The sequence below is a fragment of the Calliphora vicina genome, chromosome 2 (assembly GCF_958450345.1).
Source record: "Calliphora vicina chromosome 2, idCalVici1.1, whole genome shotgun sequence".
Lineage (NCBI taxonomy): Eukaryota > Metazoa > Arthropoda > Insecta > Diptera > Calliphoridae > Calliphora > Calliphora vicina.
In genome coordinates, this window is record NC_088781.1 from 96597607 (window position 1) to 96614237 (window position 16631).

The window sequence follows — 16631 nt, forward strand, 5'->3', positions numbered from 1 at the left end:
ATAAATTATATTAGAATTCTCTTTCATTCATCTTTCTTTTAGGAATAAGATTTTGTGTGCTTTATTATGCCAAATTCGCTAAAATTGCGAATAAACACTTCAACTTTTAGTGTTACTTCCACTTTTTGTAACGTGCATCACAAAACTTTGCGATCAATTATTTCGCAAGAAATGGCAATTAAAAGGTAATATCTTATGCCATTTGGTACACAAAATATTTTCTTAATGTGAATAAAGTGTGACCACTAGCTATATAAATACCTAAAAAATACATAATTTGATATTGCAAATATTTTTAAGGTTATAGCACTTATTTGAAATTCTAAAGCAATTATTTTATTAAAGTTTTAATGAATTTTGTTATCATATAGCAATCACACAACCACCTAATAGAGGAACCCAACATTTATTTATCATATCTGACGATAACTCCATGCCAACATAAGAACAGAAGTGGCATCTTTTAGGTTTAATCCTTTTAAAAACTCATACGGTTGGATAATTGGAGTCACATTTGGTGGCATGTATGCTACAAAAATAGATCCATCCTCAGAAGTGTTGCCAATTCTTGGTGAACAAAAAGGGCTAAATACTTAGAAAAAAAGGCTAAAAAATGGCTAAAATTTTTAATTAAAAAAATACATACATTTGACAAAAAAAGCAACTTAGAATGTTACATTTGGCTATGCCGAATAGACAAACAAAAATGTATGAACTAACACACGTTCAAATGCAAGAAAATAAGAATATTTATTCCTGTATGTTGATCCTTAACTTTAAAATAACGCAATATGGGGCCACACGTATATCATATGCCGATGTTTTTAAAGCCTCGTATTTATCACCTGGCCTGCAAAATGCAAATTTTTTTATATGAAAGACAAATTATTTATAAAGTAATCCTTTGTGATAACTTCGATGGAGAATATTTTTATAAGTGAATATATGGCAAATATGCCTCTCATGTAATGCAGAAAAAAAATATTCTAAAAATTATACACGTCGCCGGACAGAATTGATTTTCATTGGCAAAAACATAAATTTTGTAAACATATCAAAACTAAGGTAGCCATAATATGTAAACATAAATATTTAATTTAAATTTGGAAAAAAGTTAATTTTTTATATTTGACCAGATAAAAATGATCATAGCTAAATTATTATCGATAATGAACTGAATTTTTCTTTCTAAATTGGTTGGATTGTAGTCTTTGAAAACGGTATACTACATGGCATGTGTTATAAAATATTTGTTAAAGTACTATATTTACGTCAATACATCGCCCAGATAATGTTAAAAGTATTCTCTTTAACCCTATATATGATTTTGTAAACTCCCGGACCCGCGCGTAAAACATTAACATATTTATTAACAATTTTTATTCAAATAGCGTCCATTTTCTCTATATTAGTTATGGCATTTTTTTAATGAATGGCATTATATTCAAAATTATATGCACTATAATATTCTGAATAGGTTTTATTTAAAATTCATAACAGTAGAGTAACTTCGGGTAATGTGGACTACCGTTTTGTTTTTTCTAAATTTTGGCCACAATATATATGGATATTAAAAGAGTTGTGAAGCAATAAATAAATAATGTATTCTCTAATGGTTTTTGCAGTTGAAAATTTTTTCCGTTAAAGGATAAAAAATTTATGTGAAAATATTTTAAGGAACCCAAAAATCAGCATTAAAAAAATTGGAGGGTAATATGGACCACTATATGAGGGCAAGAATTATAAAAATATAGATTACGCATTGCGCAGGTTTTTTTTTTGTTTAAATCAACAGGTGTTCGATGTGCTACGTCACATCAGCAAATAAAGTGATTGACGTCTAAAAAAAAAAATTAAAAAATTTTTTTTTTTTTTATGTTTTGCTTTTATTTTTCTCAAGTTCTAGGCTGATATGACGTACATGCGCAGAACGAACATTTTTTTACATACTGAATGCGCAATCTATGTTTCTATAATTCTTGATATGAGGGTAATGTGGACTAGTATTTAATACATAAAATTTAATTTCAATATATTTTTATTAATACAAACTAAAAAGTCGCGTTCTTGGCTTAGATAGATTGCTTACAAAGTACATAGTTATTGTCGGGTAATATGGACCAGTAGTACATAATCAAGTAATTTAAGTGGTCCACATTACACGAACTTGGGTTACAGTGGTAAAAAGTTATTTTTACCTAATAATCTAAATGTGCTTAAATTCTTACCAAATATATGCAAAACTACGTGTCCACTTTAACCATATAAAACAACCAAACATTAAATTCTACCAAGTAACTGTACCAAATTTTGTTTCTTACTTGAGCCGAAAAAAATGTTGAGCAGGCGCATTAATTTCAATACAAGAATAAAAAGTCAACATATCAATAACTCATGAAAGCAAATGTGCAATTGTCGTTTCAAACAAATTGTAAAATGTACGACAAATCAGTTTTATCATACCTTCAATAGTTTCTGAAAAAAGACACTGGTCCACATTAGACGCATAGTCCACAATACCCGAAGTTACTCTAAGGAAACTGGTGTCATTCGCAAAAATATTTTTTCTCGAAAATCGCAAAATTTAAATCGCAGGTACGGAAAAACTATACGAGATATTGTCATACTTTTTTCATATTCTCAATAAATCGCAATGAGATGACCAAAAAATTCTGAAATTATCTTAACAAAATTTTTAAAAATTTTAAAAGGGAGTTTTGAAACTGCCCTTAATTAAATTACATTTTTTGGTGATACCTGGTTAACGGTATCCTACGAAGACAAAAACTCATATACATATGTACAAGTAAATATGGATATATTTTAAGTAAAAATTATTTTAATATTTCTCAAAATATGTATGTTAATTTTCTTTCTACATTTCTTGTTCTAGTGGCTTGAGACAAGTTTTTAACCAATTTTTGTTTTTATATCTCATTAGAACGACAATTACGTACACATTTCGGTTCCTTTAAATTAAATTGCAAAAGTAATTACTTAATGGCTAAATTTTTACATAAACTGGAAAAATTTAATTGTTTCCCCTTGTAAATGCACCTCAAAATTTCAGCGTCGTTGCCCCACCAGTTAACGTTATCCTATCATCCTAATATTTTGCACAACGTGTTTCTACAATACATAGAACAATTCTAGAGCGGGCGGTAAAAATTCGCAATTTTATTTTTTTGGAGCAATCTACTGGAACTGACGGTGGTCGTTCCAGTTGGCCGATTTCGCCCAATTATTCAAAAAAGTTTCGTATTTTCATGATAATAACTTGTGCAAAAATTCGTAGCTTTACTTTAATAGTTTTCAAAATACAGTAATTTTGACTTACCTGCACAACCAACTTTGCACGATATTTTGTGCAGGTAAGCTAAAAGTGCAGTTAACATCAGTTAACTTACCTGCTCATTGATGCATTTAAGTTTACTGCCCAAAAAAGCAGCTAACGGCAAATAATTTACATGAAGTTTTGTGATGTTTCCCTTTAAAAATAACGACAAATTTGGACTTTTAGCTACTTTTAAAATTATTAAGAAGTTTACAACACAATTTTTTATTCAAAATCGTATTTTTCTTATTTTGTTTTGATTTAATTTTATATTAAGCAGCTAAATGAAATTTTTTTCATGAAAACCAGTTATACAGTAGCCCAAAAAAGTCTACATACAGGAATTCAAATTAAATTTCTGTCATTGAAAGCTGTATTTGTAAGTTAAAAGTAATGAAATATATTTGTTAAAAAAATAAATTCACACTAAAAAAATTAAAACAACATCACTTAAGTCGGGTTTAGCAACATTTCCTATTACGTCCAAAATTTCACCGTTATTAGAATTTTTGATTCTGAGTCAAATAACGACATTTTTTTTGGTTTTTTGGGCATTAATGTCCAAAATATTATGAAACTTAATAGCCGTGAAAGTAGGCGTGACCGAGAATAAATTTTTCGTTATTTTACTTTTTTTTTTTGCTAAAATCGACATAAGACGTGTATTATTATATATCTCATAAAAAAACTTTTAAAAACTGCTTTAAATTAAAGTAACATACAAATTTTTCCTGTATGTAGACTTTCTTGGGCTACTGTAGCTTCCAGAAGTATTATGCACTTATCTTAAATGTGCAGGTATGAACAATGCACTTAAATTAACGAATTTGTATAGAGTTTGATAAATAAATATACAAAACACAAGTTTTGTGCACTTATATGCAAAATGCTCTTCAGTGAAAGGCAGGTAAGTAAAAACTACTGTACAGATTTTAGTCCCCCTAAAATGGCAAAATCTGACACTGTGCGGTGTAATTTTGCATTTTTTGTAACATACGTCTTTTTTTATTTCATATGACGATATACAACGTATTCAATCTATGAAAAGCATCTAATAATTCATATTACATTTTGATTGTTTATATCACAGATTTTCTAAGAACATTTCATCATTCCTGCTCAAATTTAAAGTCGGTGAGACAAAATTATTAAAATAATTGCAACATTTTTCAAAAAGATTATATATTCGTGAGATATTGTTTATTTAAATTAAATTTATTTATTTACTTATTCTACTTAAAAAGTTACATCTAAATTTGTGAAATAAATTCATTGTTACCGAAAATTCTTCTGCAAAACAATCAATCACAATTCACAAGTGAGTGATTATTAAGGAAGTTTTTAGTCTTGACAGCAGAGAAACATTTTTATAACTCAAATAAACTACATCCTGAATGCATTATTTTGTAGCCAAGTCAAATATAAATCTAACCGTGAGGTCTGGAGATCAAGCCCCGGTTGGTGCAATTTTTTTTGTAATTGCAATTATATTTAATTTTATATAGCATATACAGTCAGAGTCAAAATATAGTATACAGCACGCATTTTCATCTATAAAGCTAAATATTTTAATTATAGAAAGAAATATACAAGTTTAATTAATCTTAAAATTAAATTTAGAGTTTAATCTTTTATTATTTTAAAAAAACCTTTGAAAATTAAAATCGATTTCGTGGAAAATTTATGAGAAAAAGAGAAAAGTACATAAAAACAACAGTCAAAATTTAGTATACAGTTGATGGGTAGCGCTCTATTTTATATCACCAAAATCCGAAAATAAAAAGTTTATATTTTGTTGGTCCCCCATTCAGCTTAATTACAGCCTCTGGTATCCTTTTCATAGAGTTTCGAAGATTTTCAGTTATATCTTTAGTAATTTTCCCCCCTCTCTTCCGTTAAAGATGGTTCGGAGTTCGTTCTTAGATGAAATGCATCGTTTTCCAATATTCCGGTCTAAAATTTCCCACAGGAGCTCTATTGGGTTAAGGCCTTGAGATTGCGGAGGTGAATATTACGGCACGTTATACAATAGTCACGCCTTAACAATTATTGCGATGTGCTTTCGGTCATTGTCTTTCTGAACCCATGGTGTTACAGGACCTAATTTTTCAGCACTTACAGATTGTCCTTTAAAATTTGTAAGTAGTAAAATTTGTAAGAACGGTAGAACTAAGGTTTGTTACTACAAATTCAAATAAAAAATCATATTTATAGGCCCGAGGAAAATTTTACGTTTAATATTAAAAAATTAATAATAAGAACCAGGTTGGACATTTAATCAGAGTTCCAGAAAGGAAGCAAAATAAATCGGTTTTATAGGGAAAGGTGCTGTCAAAAATTAAACCGGACTTTGAAATAACATAGGAACAATTAAGCCGAAAATTTTGCAGAACGTTCTAAAAAGCAAACTCTGTGCAGTTGTTACGCAGTAGCAAAGCATCTGCAACAGCTGATCAAGCATCAGCAACAAAACTTGGCATAACTGCAGCAGTGATGCACAAGTTTAGTGCATTTACGAACGTACCTCCTGTCTCTTCTATACTAAATTATGTACAAAAAAATCGTGCAGGAAGACGGACATAAGCTTAAGAAGACAAGGTAAATTACAGGATGTCACAGTTGACCACCATTAAGCTAGGTACTCTGTTCAAAATTTCGTGCGAAATGCTGTCAAACTACATATAAAATAGTTGGAATGAAATATATGCGAAATAATTTCGCAAAAGCAGTACTCTGTTTTTATTGTGGAAAACATGTGAAATACATCTGGCAACCTTATTTTTCGCACGAACAGCTAGCTGTCAAACAGCATGTAAAATTTTTCGCATGAAAAAACCATAATTTTTCGCAAATATGAACAGAGTACTAAGCTTTAGTTTGCAAAGCTTTGTAGAGCTCGTGACAAATATGGATAATTATTATTTATATCTAATAATAATCAACATATTTATGAAGGCTTAAACAGTATTCTGGGTCGACATTTGTTTGTATGGGGCCTAGGTGAAATCATGGACCTACAGTAGCGAGAATAACAAATGCAACGCCATGCAATGTGATTTTCAACAGCACTGATTTTGCTCAAAAATATATCCAATTGTCCACATCTGCTTTTATTTATATACATACTTATTGATCATTGGCAATTATTGTATAACATTTTGTCCAATATTTTTTTAAGTAAGGATAATTATAAAATTTTTAGTAAAAAAAAGTGGTAAAATTGTGCGAGCAAAAAAAATGCAACTCTACGGAAATTTACTTAATTTTTAAAATTTTGAAGCAAATAATTATAGAAAATTGCTAAAAACTATAACAATGTTGCATTACCATCATTTACTATTAATACAAAAAAAATTAAGGACATTAAAACATTTTATCCAAAAAACGACATACTCCTATTCCGAATTATGTTATGATTAGAGTGCCGAATTAATTTTTATGGCTAGTTTTGAATTGGATTTTACTGAAATAAAACTAAAATGTTAGACATTGAAGTAATCAAGGCTGTGTTACCTGTACCATGGAAGGTGACATCATATACATATTTGGTGCTACCCAAACGAACACATGTGGTCATTTATGACTATTGCAACCTCCAAAAGATAATTTAATGAAAAAATATAATAAGGAGAAACCAATACAATAAACCATATTGTTACGTTTTAACCTTTTCAAAACGCTGGTTTATTTCCTTTAAATAAACCGGATACTTTTGATTGCAAATAAAAGCCGTTTAGTAGTTTAAAAATTGTAACAACTCTTTATTTCTTTAAAATGTACAACAACAGAATTAAATAGCCAGACAATGTTTTTTATACACGTTTATAAATTCTCAGAATTACAGACACAATTTATAATGTACACGAATTTACTTGAAACAAACACAACACACTTTAAGGCACTTAGATGATGTTTCTTCGAAAAGCGTCTCTGATCAACTCACTAACGACTGCAACCTCTGCCACTATTTATAACACTGCATTACCATCTAGAAAGCTCTTTAACTGTCAAAGTTCGAATATTCTAGATCATACGCCATCTGTGGTGTACTTTCTACAATGTTCTTTAACTGATTATTCGAACTCGAATACAGCGTTGCCAACTTACAATCAAATCAACTGAAAGCTTTTATTTAACAATGCCCACAGATATGTTACAGTTTTACAGCACTGTTACTTGAAAGCATTATGCTACTTTTAAATCAGCCGTTAAAATCGTTATATTTGAATTCAAGTACAATTTCGTAACACTGCCCCCCGCTTAAGCCTGTTCGTCCCGAATAGGCATAGATTCACTTCTCCCATAGGCAGCTAGTCGTTCTAGATGTACGACCTTCATTTTAGATCTCGGGATCTTTTCTTTCTGTATTATGTACACCACGTCGTTTAATTTCTTAATCACCTTGTATGGTCCATCCCAATGGGTTTGTAGTTTGGGAGAGAGTCCTTTCTTGCGTTGTGGGTTATACAGCAGTACAAGTTGGCCTTCATTAAATCCCTCAGAATTCGCTGCTCGATCGTATCTGGCTTTCATTTTGTCGCTGGTCATTTTTATTCGTCTGCGTACGAATTCGTGAAGTTCGTTAAGGTCATCTTGCTCTTGGGAAGTGTTTTCATTATTTGATGAGGGCTTAATACCGAATTCTAAATCACCAGGTAACTTAAGTTCTGTCCCGAAGACAATTTTTGCATGTGTTCGTGAGGTTGAGTCATGAACAGCTGACCTGTATGCCAATAGAAATTTTGGTATGTGTTCATCCCAGTCCTTCTGGTGTGCACTGACCACTTTTCTTAAATATTCCTCCAGGGTGCGATGGAATCTTTCGACCATGCCATCAGATTGAGGATGCAGTGGCGTTGTTCTGGTTTTTCTTATTCCGTATAAATCGCACATTTCCTTGAATACGGCGGATTCAAAATTTATACCCTGATCCGAGTACAACTCCAGTGGAACACCATAGCGACACACCTAGTGGTTCACAAATACGCTTATAACCGTTTTAGCTTCCTGATTGGGTATTGCATATACCTCTGGCCATTTGCTGAAATAATTCATAACCACTAGAACGTAGCGGTTTCTAGCATCACTGACAGGGAAAGGGCCTGCTACATCCATCGCAATCCGCTCGAATGGCGCACCTGAGTTATACTGCTGAAGTTGTCAACGACTTCTTCTTACTGGGCCCTTCGCTGCTATGCATTGTGGACAATTGGCTACCCAATCGGCTACTGCTTGCTGACAATCCACCCAATAAAAACGTTGTTTTAGCTTCTCTAAGGTTTTTGTCACACCAAGATGACTACCACTGGTCATGAAACTCTTTCATTACTTCCTTTATTTTAGAGGATGGTACAACAATTAGATTTGTCACTGTTTTACCCTCAGAACTTTCCAATATACGGAATAAGCAGCCATTTAACAATTGTAAACTATTCCATAGGGCCCTATATGATTTCATCAGTGAACTTTCGGTCGATATTTCATTGCGGGCTGGCCTTCTTCTTTTGCCGATATTATTTTTGATAGTATGGGGTCATTTGTCTGCAATACAGACCAATATGCACTGGACTCTATATGCATTAGTCGAACGTCAATGACACATTCCTTTTTCTCGGCTTTTGCGCAATTCTTGCATTCCACGTTGCAAGGCCGTCTTGAGAGCTCGTCCGCATTGCCGTGTTTCAAACCCTTCCGGTGCTCGACGCAAAAATCATAGCTCTGAAGCCGCTCAATCCAACGAGCCAGTTGCTCTTCAGGTTGTTTAAATTGCAACAACCACCTGAGGGCAGAATGATCGGTTCTCAGTTGGAAGTGCAGACCATATAAATACTTGTGGAAATGCTTCACACACTCTAATACAGCCAGGAGTTCACGTCCCGTTACGCAGTAATTTCTCTCAGGCTTGGAAAGTATTGGGGTGTAGTAGCCTATGACCTTTTCCGTCCCGTTGATCACCTGCGAAAGCACACCGCCTATTCCGTATCTACTCGCATCGCTGTCTAGCACAAACTTCGCCCCTGGGATGGGATATGCCAAATTGCTGTACACAACAATTCCTTTAACTGAAGGAATGTCTGTTCTTGAGATTCACTCTACAGGAACGCTAGCGACTTCTGCGTTAACTCATGTAGGCTTGCGGCAACACTGGCAAAATTCGGTACAAATCGTCGGTAGTATGCGCAAAGGCCTAGAAAACTACTCAATTCGTGAAGATTTCTCGGACGAGGCCAGTCCTTTACGACTCGTATTTTATCCTCATCTGTTGATACTTAACTTCTTTCTGGAACAATGCACATTTTTTTACGCTAAGTTTTAGTCCAGCCGCAACTATTCGTTTGACAATTATGTCATCGAGGTACACCAAGCATGTCTTCCAGTGAAGTCCTTTCAACACATGTTCCATTAAACGCTTGAATGTGGCTGGAACATTGTCCAAAGAGTCCAAAGGGCATCACATTAAACTGCCATAATCCATCACTAGCACTAAACGCAGTTTTCTCTTTGTCTTTTTCTGCAATCTCTACCTGCCAATAACCACTTTGCAAGTCCAATGTGGAGAACCATTTTGTACCAGCTAATGTGTCCAGGGTGTCGTCAATTCTTGGTAGCGGGTAGCTGTCTTTCTTGGTAACGTCGTTCAGCTTTCTTTAATCGACGCAAAACCTAGTGCTGCCGCCTTTCTTTTTAACTAAATAGTTAGTTGTTCTGAGGTGTTACGAGACACAAGTTAAACAAATTTTATATTTCTCACGTTCTGCCTTTGGTTTATATTTTTCCTGTATGCAACTTAAAGCGATTTACTTTTGGTACCAATATATTGTTACGTTTTTACCTTTACGTTATTTCCTTTAAGTAAACCAAATAAAAGCCGTTTAGTAGTTTGAAAATGGTAACAACTCTTTATTTATTCAAATGTACAACAACAGAATTAAATAGTCACTCAATGTTTTTTATACACGTTTGTAAATTCGCAGAAATACATACACAATTTATAATGTACACGAATTTACTTGAAAAACACAACACACTTTAAGGCACTCAGTTGATGTTTATTCGAAAAGCGTCTCTGATAAACTAACTAACTAACGATTGCAACCTCTGCCACTATTTATAACACTGCCATCTGCACTCTAGATGGTTCTTTAACTGTCAAAATTCGAATATTCTAGATCTTACTAATACATACGCCATTTGTGGTGTACTTTCCACAATGTTCTTTAACTGAATATTCGAATTCAAACAGCGTTGCCAACTTTCGATCAAATCAACTGAAAGCTTTTATTTAATAATGCCCACAGATATGTTACAGTTTGCTATTACAGCACTGTTATTTAAAAGCATTATGCTACTTTTAAATCAGCCGTTAAAATTGTTATATTTGAATTCAAGTACAATTTCGTAACAATATATTATTTACAAAAATAAATTAAGCGCCTATGCTTTTCGACGCAGGTCCTTTATGCATTAAATGGTGCAGTCGTATGATATGGTAGGTCAATTAACGTAATTTTAATTTATTCGTGTCTGATAGTTTCGATCTATTACTCAGGCCGTCTGGTCACAGATATTTCCTTAAATATTAAATTAAAATAGTAAAAAATTGCGATAGCTTAGTAATCACGTAAGCTAAATATAGGATTCTATGAAATAGAAACAGTGTCAAATTTAATGTTATTTACAGTTGTCTATCGCAGTTTTGGAATTCATTTACATACCGAAATAAATGTACATATATTTGAATATGATTTCATTATTTGTAATTTTTAAAGACCACATGATGTCATATGATTGTAAAAATATTATTTTAGCATTCAATTTCAGCACCCTTCTAACATTAACTAGTCATATCCTTTTGATCTTGAGCTCTTATACACTCAATTTCAGGCACATCTCCACAATTATTTGATTTCCTTTTCATAGAGAATATCCGCAAGATTTTAAATTGGTAAAGATATAAATAAAAATTCTTAAAATTTTCTTGGTTTTCGAAAAATTCAGCATATTGAACAGAAAATGCATCATTCGTTAATTCTGTTATCCTTTGTAGATTTCATATCCTTAAATTTATTAGTATTAACAGTAAATTACTGTATTGTAGCAATTTTTTATAATTATTTTTTTTAAAAATTTTAAAAATCAAGTAAATTTTCTTAGAGTTGCATTTTTTTTGCTCGAACAATTTTACCACTGTTTTTACTAAAAATTTTATAATTATCCTTACGTAATAAAATATTGAGCAAAATTATCAATATGAAATATTGAGCCTATGATCAATAATAATATAAAACAAGTAAGAAAGTATGGTCGGACCATATAATACCCTACACTAAGTAAAAGAGCAAAAACATTTTTCTTTTAAAATTTCAATAATTTATATTTTTGAGTGATTTTCGGAAGTGGGATTTATATGGGATCTATGACCAATTATGGACCGCTCACCATGAACTTAGGACGTGAGATTTATGTCTATATGAAACTTAAATATGTTGAATTTTGTGTGTATACTAACATTTTTAAAAGATTTATGCACGTTAAAGTGATTTTCGGAAGCGGGTCTATATGGGAGCTATGACTAAATATGGACCGATCGTAACAAAATTTAGTGACATAAATGTTGTATATATAAAACTTATTTGGAGCGGAATTTTTGGAGATGCATATATAAATTAAACATTTATGACCGATAAAGTCCAATTTCGGAAGGACATTTGTATGGGGGCTAGATGAAATAATGGACCGATTTCAGCCACTTTCAATAGGATTTGTCCTTGGGAAAAAATAAAATGTACCAAATTTGATCGAAATATCTTCAAAATTGCGACCAGTACACTGCGCACAGCCGACCAGCCAGCCAGACGGACGGACATCGTTTAATCGACTCAGAAAGTGATTCTAAGTCGATCGGTATACTTTAAGGTATCGCTACTGTATTTAGCCCATTATCAACAGAGCTAGATCGTCTTAGAATATTATGAGGACCCAGAACATATATACTTTTGTGGGTCTGCGATGAATATTTCAATGTGTTACAAACGGAATGATAAAATCAATATATCCCCATCTTTTTTTATGTTTTTTTTTTTTGTTTCTTCACAAATTTTAATTTACCCATTTACAAATAAAGCTTGAGTGTCTGTGAATTTCATTCAGTCTTTAGCTTTCTGGGGCCTTTTGGGAAAAGTGAAATGAGCATAGGAGCTAGCATTTCCCGCAATAATAAATTTCAGTGAGTTTGTCAATTATTAAATTCAGAATTTAGCATATAAAAACTAAATTTTATTAAAATCCCTCAATAAAACAATAGTGAGTAAGCATATACACCATTATTTTTTTATTGGTGAAATTCTACTTTCACAAAGTGGGTCAAAAGATCAATTGAAATATGTATTACTTTTGTTCTAGATGTCTACTAACACAAAAATTTCAAACTCATTCATTTCGAAATGGCAAAAAAATTATACACTATTGTTTTATTAAGGGGACGATATAATAAATATATTTGGGGGATTCAAACGGTCTCCTATTAGGTCGTATTGTCATAATGTCCTAAAATATTTTTTTAGTTTAAACAAAGTCTTGTTGTGCTGCAAACAAAAAAAGAGTTATTTTACGACAAACCAATAAACATAGTTCAAAAAGTCTTATTAGTTTATAAATTTTTTGTTTGAAACCCAACAAAAATGTGTTTAAACTAAAAAAATATTATAGGACATTATAACAATACGACCTAATAGGAGACCGTTTGAATCCCTCAATTGTATTTATTGTAAAACATCTGTCATTCAACTGTTACCCGTGAGATCTTTGTATGGGCTTTCAATTCTAAAAAATAAATAGACATGCATGAGGGCAGTTGAAATAACCGAATGTTTTTCACACAACTCAAGCCACAAGAAAAATTTGGTTATTAAGAATGAATCTAATTTAAAGTTTATGCTCTTAAAGGAATTATTAAGATACCTAACATTACAACTTTGAGGGATATCCAATGAATATTATTCATATTTATAGAAAATAATAACAATAATAGTGGTTCAAATTTGTTTATCTACAATCAGATATGAAAAATGTCTCTAACTACGCATGTTTTACAGATTTAACATAGCCGAAATTCTTGTTTTTTAATTAAACAAAGAATTTATTGATTTTATACTGATTAAAACTACGACTGTGACCATACCGATAAAATGCCACTAATAAATTAGAAACCCTTATAAAGGCTGGACCAACATTGTACAACGAAATATAGTTATTTTACACTTCTTTTAAAACCCTGATACAATTACAAGTCAATTTATTCGAAAAATTAATTCTGGGAATTAATAAAGTCCGGGAAATTAGGAACCCTAGTCTACAACGTAAAAAATTGTTCTGTTGCAATAATCGTGGAGTTGCTTTAAAAATTCCAGAAAGAGAGAGAGCGTAATTGTATGAATTTGAAAGAGTTCAATTGTAACAGTTTTGCCCTAAATAAGCAAATAAATCGACAAAAATGTAATTTAAGTTCAAAATAATTATTAAAATATATGGTATAAAGATAATTGTTTAATTGTTAACACACGCCGTTAAACAGGAAACCACTTGTTTTAAATTTGCGTAAATTCTTAAATAAATAATAAACGTCAAATTTGTTTTTGGCCGTCATTATGTTCGCTATTTGCACCTGAACACTAACACACTTTTCATATAAATTATGCGCATTGTTATTGCTGCAGTATTGCGCATGTTTTTAGGGATCATGCGCCTTCTTTTTGTTTATAATTGAGAAATCACGAGAAACCCATAAAATGAGAGTGCATTGCGATATACAGAAGATAAAAGTGTGAATAAAATGTCTGCTCAATTAACCTATTTTCTGTGTTTTTTATTTTCTCTCCCTTTTTAAAAGAAAACGCAACATAAAACAAATAAAATATACGTATTTATGACAGACAGTATTTGAATGAGTGTGTGTCAGCGTGCGATTAACAATAATAAAAATAACAGAAGAAAATGAATTTATACAAAATAGAAAATGTTGAGGAATTTTCTATAGATAGATAAATAGATACTGTGTGTATGTTTATACTTACGAAAATATTTGCTTAAATGGGGGAAATGCAATTGCGCTCGATTATGGCGTTGAATGATGCGACCGACGATGTTGATGCTGATTATGATGTTAATGGTGATGGTGATGCGGCTAACTGTAGGAAGTTCTTTGTGTATATAGGTACCACTAATATCGCCACCAAGAAATCACACAACCAAGACAAAGTACAAGTGCCCTGGCAGTTTGTACAAAAAAAAATTCAAACAAACGAAAAAAGCTAAAATGGCTGATTTTAAAACGGTTGTTCTTGTTTCTTTTTTTTATTTTTTGCTGCTGGTCGCTAGTGGTTGCGGCTATTCTGCTTCTTGTTGTCGTTGTTGTTTTTGTAGTTGTTGATCTTTTTGTTCGTTTTTATTTTACAATAAATATACATACACAATTGCGTAACACTTTCTTTCTTTAAGTGTACTTAATGTATCTTCTAAGAGGTGCCCCGCAATTAGTGCAGCAACACATACACTCTAAAAATTACAATCAATCAAGTCGTTTGAATCAACTCAACTAAAATCGAATCACTTGTCCGTCCGTCGTGTTGCCTGGTACAAAAGTTCATTTGTATTTTTACATTATTTCAAATAATTTTTTTCTTTTTCTAATTCGCTTAAAATTTCGAATTTCGTGTTTTCGAATGAAATAATTTGTTCACTTTTGCTTTTTCTCAATAGGGAACAGAGAATATACATAAATATGTACTTATACACAAATTTATTTTGGAATTATCACTAAAAATGTTCTGCTGTTCGTTGAATAATTTAGCTGTGTTATAAAAATAGAACACATTCTTTCAAATTGCAACACTATCAATACATTTTATTTTCAGTTCTTAATTTAATCTTTATTTTACAGACACCGGAAACAACTTTAGGGCACAGTAAAATGGTGGATTGGTAAATCTTATTTAACTCTACTATTATTAAACATTTTATAATAAAAAAAAAATAATATTATATATGTATGTATGTAGGTACGTATATATCTTCTACTTCAAAAAGAAATATAACAGAAATACTTTTTCACAATACGATTTCTTAATAAATTTATTATCAATACTATATTTATCTCTTTCACTCGCACTGCAGGTATTGGACACGTTATAAAACGACACGGATCCTACAATTGATCGTTGCAAACTTTAGCACGCTCGGAGAAAAACTGAATTGAAAAATTGTCTGCCATCGCTGGTTAAGCCCCAAAATGTGTGGAAAATCATCATTTTCTTTTGTGCGCTCTCATTTTGGCATATCAGTTTTTTTTCGTTTGTCTATTTTGTATTGAAATTACTTCATCTCGATATTTGTTTTTCAATTTATTTTGATTTTTATGTTCTATAAAATGTGCACCTCGACACGTTGTTGCATTTTTAGCTGTTTTAAAAATATTTCTCAATTTTACACTCAGATGCGATTATAGATGATGTTTTCTCGCTAATAAACTTATTGAATACAAAACATAATAAAATAAAAATTTATTCATATTTGGCCTACGGATCGATTTTTTTAAATATCAGCTATATTTGCGATAAAATTCTGAATAAATTAAAAACAACTTGCTAACAATTATCTCGACCTTATATAAAATTATAAGCATCCATTGTTGGAACATGTAAACAGGGCCTAAAATTCACTATATTTATCATTTCGTTAACTCAAAATACGAATGTCGTATGTGAAATACTTCGATTTTGAGATTACTACACTTCGCAATCTCTTTCTAATGGTATCATCACTTTTATCCAAAATTGTATAACTACCGAGATATTCATATTCATGCATTTCATCGTAAGTCACAACATTTTATCGTCCTGAGCATGTATTTTGTCGTATGTGCACCAACAATAGACATACGACATTTTTTGTGTGCAAAATGATGATTTTTCATATTGAAAATACAATTGTTGTACGTCATACAATTTTATTATTTTTTTTAATGAAAAAGTGAAGAAAATAATAATAAAGAAAGTAACTTTTTAGTTCGATAAAATTCTTAAAAGAAGTATTTAAAAGATTTAGAAATCACATACATATTGTTACGAAATTGTACTTGAATTCAAATATAACGATTTTAAGGGCTGATTTAAAAGTAGCATAATGCTTTTAAATAACAGTGCTGTAATAGCAAACTGTAACATATCTGTGGGCATTATTAAATAAAAGCTTTCAGTTGACCATTAATCGTAAGTTGGCAACGCTGTTTGAATTCGAATAT

At 31.5% G+C, this 16631-nt stretch overlaps 1 protein-coding gene across 2 annotated transcripts in view; it reads right to left on the bottom strand.

The window, feature by feature from the left end:
• The window catches only part of LOC135949962 (golgin subfamily A member 4), a 45710-nt gene extending 30148 nt beyond the window's left edge, over positions 1–15562 (bottom strand). For both annotated transcript variants that reach the window (XM_065499422.1, XM_065499421.1), the window contains exon 1: positions 14407–15562. The gene's annotated coding sequence lies outside the window, so the exon portion shown is untranslated. The remainder of the gene's footprint in view (positions 1–14406) is intronic.
• Positions 15563–16631: the final 1069 nt, after the last annotated feature.